At 32.1% G+C, this 12,666-nt stretch overlaps 1 protein-coding gene across 1 annotated transcript in view; it reads right to left on the reverse strand.

The window, feature by feature from the left end:
* Positions 1–12,666, reverse strand: part of LOC149902056 (E3 ubiquitin-protein ligase AMFR-like) — a 48,317-nt gene that overhangs the window by 31,253 nt on the left and 4,398 nt on the right. The window lies entirely within an intron of this gene.

Raw genomic sequence — 12,666 nt, forward strand, 5'->3', positions numbered from 1 at the left:
TAATAATGAGTTCGAATAGGTCACCAATACAACATTCGATCTTCAAAAACGGCACACGAACGCACACACGATTGAAATGAAATGAAATGAAATGAAAATGAAATGAAATGAAATGAAATGAAAATAAGTTTATTATGGACACAAAAAAAAGATACAATTTAGTTAAAAAAAAAGGAACTTAAAAGATATACGTATGCCATAATTAGGCCAACCACTCAGTGTGTTATCACTGATTTTCAGTGGCCGCCTTAGGGCGCTTGTGCACTACAAGGAATTTTACTGTCCGGCATTCCGATTTTTTACGGTCCGGTGTGGCATGAAAAAACCGATGAATTGCTTGTGCACCTGTCCGTCTTTACTCGGATCAGTGCGGTACAGTTCAAGGAAGTTTGCTATCATAAATGATTGATTTTGCATTTTACAAGAAACGATTAAAAAATATAGAAGGTGAAATATTATATTACTTCGTTATAATAAAAAGTAAAGTTCCGTAAGAGATTTAAAATGCGTGTTTCACTTATTTATTTTAATCGGTGACGAGGAGCTAAAGCTATTCCCACTTGAACTTTAACTTACCAACACTTACTTAGATAACACAGCTTAACAAAAAAACAATTTTTTCTTGTTGCCCTGGATATTTCTACAGATTTATATATTTCAAGTACCCAGTTTGCGAATGTAATCATTAAAATTATTTAATTGGCTCTAGTTTTTTTTTAAATTTGGATTTTCATATATTAAATTTTCTTACGGCCCTTCAGAATAGGAGTTACTAACAAGTGTATATTTTTTTGGTGAATTACGTTTTCTGCACATTTATTCGCTCAGACATAACCCTATTCTATAAAACTGACTGTAGAATATCAGAATAATAAAAGCTTTCTGTAAAAAAATCATTTTTATGAACGACAATGTTCGGTTTGTATTGAGTTGAAGAAACCCAGTAGCACTTGCTCAGCAAAGTGGATAGGTATACACGATATTCACTTGATTTTTTTATTAATAGAATTAAACAAAGCAAATTAATTAGGAATAATTAATAAATATGAGAATTAAGGCCTTTGAGGGAATCTAGAAGTATAAGAATACCCGACGGCCCTACAGGACGGGCGTGTCGAAAATTGATAAAAGGTGAAAATTTAACAAAATTTTATAACTGATGCTGAATGTAAATTATGGAGAGATATAGTATTGGTTAATTTAAGGTAAATTTAAAACACCAAATTATAAAGAAATTGCACAACAGTTGTTAAAAAACTTCATTATTTTATGAGCAAATACGAACAAAGCTACACTTTCCCCACAGTCTCCTGCATAGATATCCAGTAAATCTGTAAAAATTATGTGAGAAACAGGAAGAACGCATCGAAAATGAAGTAAAAATTATGGAATAAAGGTATCAGGGTATATGGGATCGTCATATGATGGCAGATTACTGATGGTCCATAACAAAACTATTGTCCCAAAATTAACTAAGAAAGAAGCTTATAAAATCTATTTCCTCGTACTATTTCATAAGTTTTAATGATTTTTCTCTATTTTTATATCCATTTGAATTAATTAAATACTAAAATAAAACAATAAGTAAAACTTTGTAAAAAATAAATGATGTTAAACAAATATACCTACTATTTCATGCTGCGTTTTAGAGTCTAATAAGAAAATTAGGATTAAAAAAAAACTAGAGCCAATCTACCAAAACCATTAATAGTTTTATATATAATATGCATTAAATTATTCGAAACCACTTTCACATCCAGGGCAACAAAATCATTGTTGACCAGTGTAATAATTATAGGTCAATGCTTGGTCAATGTATATAAAATAACAATACCGACTTCTCAAATCTCATTGCCAACTAAAAGAAAGTAAAACAAGAGCTTGCTTTCAATTGGCATATGCAGTAAAAACAGTAAAATCCAAGCAAGTGGGCATTCGAAAACAATTATACCTACAGCGACTCGTAGACACAAAAAACCATCCGGAATAGGGAAAAGTAAAATGTCGGACAGTAAAATTACGTATAGTGCACAAGCATAGTATATAGATTAATGGCGTGCCATACCGGACCGTAAAAAATCGGAATGCCGGACCGTAAAATTCCTTGTAGTGGACAAACGCCCTTAGGATGTCTTATTGACAGTAGATGTATTTCCGTTCAGACTAAGGTATCCAACAATATGCAAGTATAAATATAATTGAATCGATATATATACTTTATAAATATAATAAGTAAATGAATAATATATAATATATTGTGTATTAAATTAAATTTGTGCACATTTAATATAGGTACATAGATAAAAGTCAGCAATATAATATATTCAGATATTGATACATACATATTTATATTTATATGAAATTTGTATAAGTGAGTGTATTTTGACACAAAGAAAATTAATCAATAAAGGACAATTGGATGGGGTTAAAATTTCTGATTGCGCTTTTGAATGTCAAGAAGATAAGACTTCAGTTTGTTTTTAAAAGAGAATACGCTTTGTTGGGAACGAATAGGCGGCGGTAGGTCGTTCCAGCATTTTGAAGCTTGGTATCTAAAACTCCCCCTAAATGCGGATGTTCTGTGAAGAGGTATTTCTAATAAAGAAGTTGCGTGACGAGTCTGGTAGGCTGTATTATGATCCGCCAGCCATTTCAGTTTGTCGTACAAATACACAGGCACTCTGTACTTTAAAACATTAAATAGAAGCGTGGCCAGGTGCACGTGGGTACGGTACTCCATTTTTAGAGAATTGTTATTCGACAAAAATGGTGTTACATGATCACGGTAGGGTATTTCATAACAAAAACGGGCACAGGCGTTTTGCACGATTAGAGGTCAACCGTCAAAGTGAGATGGCAAGATTCAACTATCGTGAGCGAAATATAGACAAATGAAGTGATTTCTGTCTATATAGCCATGTTTCTTCGTTTTGGAGCACTTTTAGCCTATTTACACGAGTCTTTTTGTAATATCATTGATTGATATAGTAAACGAATACGAATAGTAGAGAAACGTTCGAAACGTACATATTATACATACACAAGACTCTCAAACCCTTGCCAACCTAGCGGCCCGATCGGGCCACGACACAATAGATTTTCTATTGTGTCTGTGATTCCGGGCGGCGGGGGCTGAGGCATTAAGCGAGCGAAGTTATGTATACTGTGGTATAAATAATTAAAGCCGCAGCAAACAATGATGGTTGAGCGACAGATCAGTAGACTATACATGGTCCCCAATAAAACCACATGCCATAAAGGTTGACATAACAATGCTGTATTAATAAATCTCAGCGACAAATAAATCTTCTTTTACGCTTTTTGCTTCATCAAACATAACTCAAAAGAAAATTCTATTAGAACTTAGATGGATGGAAAATCAATTCAAAATCAATTCTTTTACAATCGGAGCATGGTCAGTAATCGTGGCATCTATAATTCAATGCCCGGTGGCCGGACCCCGCTCTATTTCTGTCACTATTTCGAATCTTACTTGGAAATCACCACCAATCCCTATTTCTTGAATATCATTATGTATAATAGTGTATATGTAAGCCTTGAAGTTTATTATCCTTTAACGTATCGATGGCAAAGAAAGCTATAATTTAAACGAGATTTTGTTCTACCAAAATATTGTTTTCACGACATATGGGAGCAACGTGATACTTTATTTAGAGTTATATTCAAACAATACCAATATTAAAGTAAAAATGATTTATTTTTCAAAAATAATTAACATGTAACCACGAAAGGTTATTTCGCCTGAAACCAAGCTTATCACTGTATCAAACGATTATCGTGAAGGTCAAAGAATCGGTCTGACTTCAAACTTCTGCTTGACCTTTCTGTATTTCGTGCTATTTCAATTATACAATTTATATAAACAATGAATATTAATTATGATATTACTTTTTCAATTCTTTTCTCAACCGATATAATATATTCTTTTGTTTATTTTCTAAAAGTAGACGGTTGAATTCGTAGTATTTAACGGCTTTTGTAATGGAAATATTTCAATCCGTATGTGAAAAATTGATTTATGTATGTAAAAGAATAATTTACTAAGAAAACAGATATAATATATAAAATTTATACTGAAAATACGCATAACTAGGTATGTTTCGGGGGAAAATTTTCTTTCCCGCCTCATTCTTATCATATTATTATAACATAAACGTTCAAATAATATTAGCGTATAATGTACAAATATGCATTATACTTACCTTCTCACCGCTTTGGTTTACAATACACAATTCACTACACTTTATATTGATTTTATATTACCTATCTAAATATTTAGATAGGTATGATTGGCGCCAAAACGAGATCCCTAAAACCCCTTCCAGACGACACAATTTAATCAGCCGATTTGATTGCCGATGAAATCGGGCCCAATTTGATCGTCTATCCACACGTACACAATTAAATCGCCAATTTTAGTTCTGCTCCGTTGCCGTTACTGAATGGACTTTTATTTTGCAACATGCCTTAGTAAAAAACAAAAATTGGGGATGATTTTGGCTGTAACTACAAATTTAGAAGAAAGAAAAAGAAAAACGATATGGAGCAAAGAATGGTTGCTAGAAATCGCCTAAGAGCTAATTTTTCAATGCTTGGATAAAACTTATTCGTCGAATAATGTATAAAACTACCATTTTAAAAACGTATTCTAATTGCCCGTATTTGACAGTTTACGTGACATTTTATTATTATCGTGTAATATTTCACAAATTTTATGCGGATGGACCATGACACTTTTAATGAATTATTATCTCTAATAAGCCCATACATTACTAAACAAGACACTGTTATGAGAGAAGCTGTTAGTCCTGAGGAGAGACTTAAATATCTAGCATCTGGAAGAGATTACAAGTAAAAATTGGCCAATTAGCGTTCACACCACCCAATTTGATCGGGCAATCCCAAGGCAATCGCAAATCGGCCGATCCCGACCACCCAATGACCTTCAATTTCATATTTCCGTCTAGACGACCCAATTTGATTGCCAATCTAGTCAAATTGGACGAAAAATTGTGTCGTCTGGAAGGGATTTAACAAAGAATGTTCATATTAATTATTAGACTAGTTACGATATTCTAAATTTAAAAAAGAATTCTTTTTTTTTTTCGCACATTGTCAATGGCCAGATACGAATCAATGCAGCTGCTAATGAACAGTTTTTTTTTTGTTAAGTATAACTTTTATATTGATTCATAAGAACAGGGATTTGTTTCTAACCGGCGACGCGACGTTCCCAAAAACGAGAGAAGTTCGCAATTCTATTTTTTTTTTTGCATTTGTAACTCGATTTAATTAAATCGATTAACTTGATTATTTTTGTGTTTGATAGAAAATTGCTGTCATTTGGACCAATTTTAAAATCTGCAGTGAAGCTATGCCGGTTCGCCGGTACCCAATCACAACGTCCGTCGGTGATCTTTTTTGTAAAAAAATCTTTATTAAAAGGTCATTTTGAAATGACTACACATTTATCGGTCATTCAACGACAGTAATTGTGATTAATTAGGTAATTATGTGCATATTATGTGATTAACGATGCGACTTTATTGATTAATCACAATTAAACGCGATTAAAAAGCAAAACAATTGAGACCTTTAATTTCAAACGACCTGCAGGTTCATTGAACGTGAAATGTATAGAAAAGTGGCAAACAAACTGACCCGTACATTTGCTGATAGGGTTGCCAACCCACTCTATTAAAGCTACATTAAAATTAACTATCATTATTCACTTAGGCCCGTAGCACACCTCCGCTGCAGAACTGTAACAGCGGAACCGCAGTAGTTTCGCTCTGTCTTGTCCCGTGTACGAGAAGCGGAACAGTAGCGAAACTGCCTGTTCTAACACATACATCTAACTATTTTTTATCTCTTTCTTCGCGCGGTTTCGCCGATCTCTTCTAAAGCCAGCCACACTACCGCGCTCACGCCGCTATTTGTTTGCGGTGCCGCAATGTTTTCGCGCGTGTTTGTCAAAACCGGCAAAAATAAAACGCGGAACTACATTGTTTTTGTAAAAGAGTATGTAAATCATCAAAACTCTGAGGGGTCATTCTAAAAATACATAAGTATATGTATAGAAACGATCTTCATGGGACTCGAGTTCATTACATAGTAGGTTTTCTCCTGATTTCTTTCTTTTTTTATTAATCTCATGCACCCAAATTCGACGAGTTTTATGACTTTTCAAAGTTAAAGTCCACAATAATATTTCTTCTTCCTCTGACTCCGATAACGACGACATTTCGCTTTGATCGTTGCTTCCGGACTGACTCGCATGAGGTTTCGCCGATGCCGGTTCCGCTACTCAAACTACACTTGATCACAGCGGAATTCATCTAGCGGTTCCGCGGTCATGGTTTCGCAGCGGAGGTGTGCTACGGGCGTAATAAATGAAAATCTTATATATAAAATTCTCGTGTCACAATGTTAGTCTGCATACTCCTCCGAAACGGGTGGACCGATTCTCATGAAATTTTCTGTGCATATCGGGTAAGTCTGAGAATCGGCCAACATCTATTTTTCATATGTACCACGGGCGAAGCCGGGGCGGGCCGCTAGTAATAATATAAAAATTGTATGACTCAAAAATAGATCAATAGGGCCATCACAATTCACAGTTGATATTACTTTGTAGAGCATGTAGACAATAGAAAAATGATAGACAATAGTGCATAAACAATTAACAAAGTAATGTTAAATAAAAAAGTCTCTCCACACACACACACACACACATTGTTTTCCACTTTTTGTTATGGTGCTAATTTTAATATGTACATCAAAACTGTATCATTAAAAATAATGGTAAAAAATATTTTGCAAATAAGCCTTATCTGAATGAATATTTATTTAAGTACTTATAGAGATATTTTTATTTTCTTTCTCATTAAAATTTTGTGATATTGAAACAACGTGCGTGTCGCAAGTGTTTCAATATCCGTAACCTTACCTTGCACGTGATCTTGATTCTCAATAAACAAAAATAATCACAAAGTAATAAAAACAGTTTTCTAGGACTCGTTATAAAGATAATTTATGTATCTTATTTTGAAGTAATATTTAATACATAAAGAATATTAAAAAAAACTTAGTGTGTTGTCTTTTGGTTGGTAATGTATGGTTTTCCTTACCGATATGTAATCATTCCTTTATGACAGTGCATATTTGTCGAATATAATATGTTCTATGAACGCTTCTACGAGCCATTAGATCTAGAAGAGCTAATACAACAAAGGGAAATACTAATTGTATTGAATCAAAAGCAAGACATTATCAGTTGACAGTTGACACCCCTACTGGCCACACTCACCACTCTCTACAGACATTGAACCGGGAAGGAAACTCCGCTTTTACGCAATTGGATATATTGTGACATTTGATACATAAATTGCTTTTTTTCATTTTTTGTTCGTGGAAAATCCATAGGAATTAATTTTTACGCAAAAATAAATCGAAATTTATTGCGTTTTTGATAATCCCACAGTAATTTATATTTTACAGAACAAAAAATGTCTTTTTGTGTAATTTATCTTTTCTTTCATATTATAATATGAGTATAAAAAAATTATCATACTCACAGCTTTTTTTACCGAAAATCATTTTTTGCTTACATGATAAATTTTTGAGATTACTTATGTACACATTATTAAATCGTAGGTCATGTAAATCGACGTAGGTCATGTAAACCACAAGATTTAAACGAGTATTTCTTTTTTATTTCTCATCAATTAAACAGTATTAACAAAAAATCATTCACATTCTGAGAACACAACTTACTCACTTGATAAAACAAAAAACAACAATAACGTTTAAGTTGTTAACTATTTGTACGAATGATTCACTACTAATAAAAATGTTTAGGATTTTATTCGATCAATAAAAAATTATAATTTAAAGCCGTTTTATGGCGCATATATACAAGACAATCCACTCAGAAACCTGTAACAGGAAAGTCACGTGTTTACGAATCACGAACACTTTAAAGGACAAAAAAGAAAAAGACAATGTTGCTCAAGTCTCGTTCCTATAAAACCGCACGTCACCTCGCCCTTGTCACTAATGGGACAAACACACGTCGTGATGTATTTTTCAAGCTCTGTTCTTTAATACTTTTGTTGTATTCTATACATACAATTTATTTGAAGTCAATCAAGTTCTTTCTCAGTAATTATATTTCGTCACACAACATTTCATTTTTGAACCACAATACAGTGTATGCCGATTAAACCGAGAACTAAATAAACCAGGAACTTTCAAAAGTTCATATTTTAAACACCTAAAATCCAATTTCCAACTATGTATAAAATCTAAACAATGACACAAAACATCACTTTACATCAAAACAACTGACCACGCTACAGTCTGCACGTGCGATCATCGCGTGCCAACCCGCGGGTCGCGTGACACCGTGAGACGAGACCAATAATTTTATTAACACCGGCTATAGCAATATAATCGCGAATCTATTTAATAAATAATAATTAATACATAATTATTATTATTATAAAACAAAATTAAACCGCCTTCAAATTGTCAGAAATGGACAAAATTTAAATGGGACCACACGGGAGGCACCAGTTTTCAAATAAAAAAAGAATTAATCGGAATCACCCAGTCGAAAGTTTTGAAGTAGGTAACAAACCCAAAAAAAATGCATACTTATTGATAACCTCCTGCTTTTTTTGAAGTTGGTTGCAAATAACATTGATTTATTTGCTTTAGTTTCTTGCATATCATATAAGACAACGTATAATAAGTAATTGTTCTTGGAATTGTAATTCTTAAGTAACTTAAGTATATTTTTTTTTTTTATAATTATTTATAATTATTATTTTTTATAATTAGTTATAGATTTAAACAGGATCTTTAAAAGATTGATAGTGCTAGATAAATGGTATTTAATTAAAGGTTAAGAGAAGGTAATAACATACGATCTGCCGACACCACTTAGTGGCACAAGGGCAAGGCAAGATGATAATGATTGACTCGCCTCTTAAGTTGTTATTAGTTGTCTCGGTAATGTTATATTCACGAAAAAAAAAATATCGTGATTCCTTTTGATGTAAAAAAGTCTCGGTATAAATAATTACAGGAATTTATGTTAAAAAATTGGTCAGGAGGAGAAAAATATTTCGAATGCAAATAACCGATTAACTTTTGGTCATCATTGAACATTTAAAACACCTATAATTTTGATAGATGCAAGCGTTCAATCATCCAAAAAAATTAGCTGAATAACAAGACAAGGATAGTTTACACATACCACATACAACATTGATCGATCATCGAACAAAATTAGCCAAATAAGAGAAAGCAAAAGCGTCGAGACTCATCTCGAAGACAGCGTTTTACTATTGGCCTATTGCGTAATAACTTTCTCTTACATAACGCTCATATCTTATAAGTAAACAAAACTTTATATACCTAGCAAAGTAGGTACATATTTACGTTGAAAAATTCCGAGCGTAAACATTTATTAAAAAAATCTCCTAAATACCACTTGATTACGTTTATCTTCGCTTTGTTTTTGTTTCGATTCGTTCTTGTTATTGTTTATTTTTCAACTGTTATTAAGTTAAGTATATGTCTTCATTTAATTTCAATGTTTTAGGACTATAATCTACAAGTAACTTTACTATTATATACCTTTAATAGTACAATCTGTTTCAAATAGATGATTATTATCTATACTATGATATAATATGTTTTATAATCCACACATTTATTGGTGACATATTGGAACCCATTCATTATTACCAAATTGATATAATTGTAATGAAACACGATTAAATTAAATTCAATAATACGCGCTTTTCTTATCATAATCCATACATACAGCGTAAAAACAATATTTTTGCCACGACCTAAAATACCGCGGCAATAAATTGTCATTACGCTACGATGTTTGAAAACAAACATGCGTGACCTCGATGATTGGATCAGATACACACAATATGTCTGGATGGAATATGAACGTAAACAATTAAATATAAATGAAAATATTCAGCGGAATCACTTGCTAGTTTAAGTTTTGAACGGGCAGTCCACGAGACTGGAGTAGACTATACCCTTTTACAAGTTAAACTTACGTGCTTTAATGAATTAAAACAATTTTTAATTGAACTAATAAATTCATTCGATCAACATTCACTTTATTTAAGCCAATTTAAAATTGTAAACAGCTCAATTTAGGGGACTTGCATACAAAATCCATTGATATACCTATTACCTACGTGAAGATAGTTCAAGACCAAATAAATTCTACCCGTTTCCTTTATCAATTAAGGTTATAGCCGAAACAAAGACCTCGGTTAAAACTTAAAACTGCACAACTCGAGGTTATCAAAAAACGCCAAAATATAGGCTCTACCTTCATGGTATAACATAATATGTAGAAACTAGTATTCAAAAACATTTCAGGGACATTGATAATAATTTTGTCAGATTATATTGTAATTTATGTTATTTTGCCAATTACATAGTGGCAAATATATTTATATGAATATATCAATATAATATGAATGAAGTTGCCTTATTCAATTTCATACGAAATGACATTCCTAAGGGATCAAAAGACTTTCGTCAACGGAGACATTGGTTCATTTTTTAGGTTGATGTAGGAGAAGTTTATTTAAATAGCTGTAAATATTGCTCTTATAATATCATAAATTAATAACTTAATAAGAGTTATATCAGCACTTGTGCGCTATCAGCGACAACTCGCGTCATCACCTCTTATTTAACATATAAAATAATCAATAATCCGTAGTTCGAAATCCACAAATGCAAGGATATTTTTTCGAACTTGTAGTTTATATCAGACTTAACTCATGATATAGAAGGAAGCTGAAATAGCTGATTAATAAATAAAGCTGTGTAAACAACGATTCGTCATTTCATTTCAGTTATCGAGCTTAAAAAACCTATGTTTTTGTATAGTTTTCACAAGCAGACCCACGTCAAAATCTAAATAATAAAAAATGCACCACTTCATTTGTAGGACAAAACTGTGCAAATCTCCATACCGCTACTCATTATCAAGTTTCGGCAATTAGGATGAACATTCCCCTGTACCGTTATGTACACTGCACTGTGCACATATTGTCTTGGTCGATATTTTCGCTTTCTCCGCCACAGTTACCAAACAAGAAAGAATCATTTGAAAGTTTATTAAGCACAATTTAAAACGGCGCTTGTTCCTTGGTGCTTTATCACACTTTCAATATTATTCTCTCATCTTATACATTTTACATTGCTACGCTCTACCCAATAATATTCAGAAAATTGACGATTTAACTGTTTATAAATACTGAATCGTCCTTTGAACAGGCCAACTAATTATATTGAATTAGCATACACGAAAAATGTCACCGGCTCCAGATATTTCGGTATTATTCAACTCGGTTATATAAGTCGATAACATATTCAAGTTCATGACTATTTGACCATGCAGCGAACCTCGCCGTTACCTTGTAAACCAGTTTACCAAAATTAATTTTATTAAGCGCCAAAATAGCTAATGGAAAACATTTGCTTTCATAATGTTGCGATAAAAAATCTTTGTATAATATATATAAATGTATTTTTCGATAAATTATGAAGGCTAGATTCGTCGTATTTCGTAACATTGAAAACAATAAAAAATATCGTGAATCATAAATGATTGTAGATAAATCAAATTTAAGAATTTGAAAGCTTTTACAGAGATGCATCAAGATATTGTAGATATCCAGGTAGACGTAACATCTTAATTAAGATTTGATTTAATAAATAAGAATTTGAGATAATATTACTACGTATGGAGGAGACACCACGAACAAAATCTGTGCGCCATTTTTTTGCTCTAACTAAGTTTTAAAAATTATTATCTAGTTAGGTACTTACCGATGAAAGTTATTCCTTTGCACTTTTCCGTATTATTTGTATTATTTGTGCAATATTGTAACACACACGAAGGCATATTTGATGCGTTTCACTTTAAAACCATTAAAAAAACCGCTCAACATATGCAGGTACATAAGTGAACATAAGGAACATAAGTGATGTAGGCGGTGTCGTCTCCATATTAATATTATCTCAATGTTTAGTTGAGGTTTAAGGTTTTATGGGTACTTAAATATTTTTAAATTAATTTCTTTGGTTATTTTCTTTCATTCATTACAAATGGCAATTAAAAAAATATATAATTAAATAAGTATTTTGTATATCCGGATCACGATGATATTAAGTATTTACGTGACTATAACATTTTTATAGTTGTTTTTGTTCAATGGATAGTAAAAATATATAACTACTTTCATTGAGAATATAGTAGAAAATGTAATAAAACTTGTCTTTATGTAAAATAAAAAGATTAAATAGAGATCTACCTTTACACTAGGTACATATTTCTAAATGAGTTTAGGATGTTGATTTGATGTAAGACTTACTAATATTATAAATGCAAAAGTAACTCTGTATGTTCTTCCTTCAGGTTCAATATTGAAGTCAATTAAGTCATAATTCAACTATTATTTTTATAAAGTCTGTACTAACAGCTGGTTCATACTTTAAATTTAAAATAATAAATACTAGGGATGTAACGATACCGATACAGATACCGATATATCGGCCGATATATCGGCAAGCCGATATATCGGTATCGCC

This window comes from Colias eurytheme, chromosome 16 (assembly GCF_061535395.1).
Source record: "Colias eurytheme isolate Ceu_HAF_F1 chromosome 16, ilColEury1 Martin Lab GWU primary, whole genome shotgun sequence".
Lineage (NCBI taxonomy): Eukaryota > Metazoa > Arthropoda > Insecta > Lepidoptera > Pieridae > Colias > Colias eurytheme.